The 210-nt window shown below is 33.8% G+C and overlaps 1 protein-coding gene and 1 long non-coding RNA gene across 2 annotated transcripts in view; one reads left to right on the top strand and one right to left on the bottom strand.

Annotated features, from left to right (window-relative positions):
- Positions 1-210, top strand: part of top3b (DNA topoisomerase III beta) — a 153464-nt gene that overhangs the window by 19935 nt on the left and 133319 nt on the right. The window lies entirely within an intron of this gene.
- The window catches only part of LOC116686287 (uncharacterized), an 11053-nt gene that overhangs the window by 4032 nt on the left and 6811 nt on the right, over positions 1-210 (bottom strand). The gene's annotated exons all lie outside the window — the stretch shown is intronic.

Genomic DNA, 210 nt, shown 5'->3' on the forward strand with positions numbered 1-210 from the left:
TCTGGATCAGCTGAAGAGTCTTTATGGACTTTTTTGAGCAGCCTGATAATAAAGAATTTCAGTAATCCAACCTAGAAGTAACAAATGCATGGACTAGTTTTTCTGCATCATTTTTAGGATATTTTAGGATTTTTGCAATATTACGTAGGTGAAAAAAGGCAATCCTTGAAATTTGCTTTTATGTGGGAATTAAAGGACATGTCCTGATCA

This window comes from Etheostoma spectabile, unplaced genomic scaffold, assembly GCF_008692095.1.
Source record: "Etheostoma spectabile isolate EspeVRDwgs_2016 unplaced genomic scaffold, UIUC_Espe_1.0 scaffold342, whole genome shotgun sequence".
NCBI lineage: Eukaryota > Metazoa > Chordata > Actinopteri > Perciformes > Percidae > Etheostoma > Etheostoma spectabile.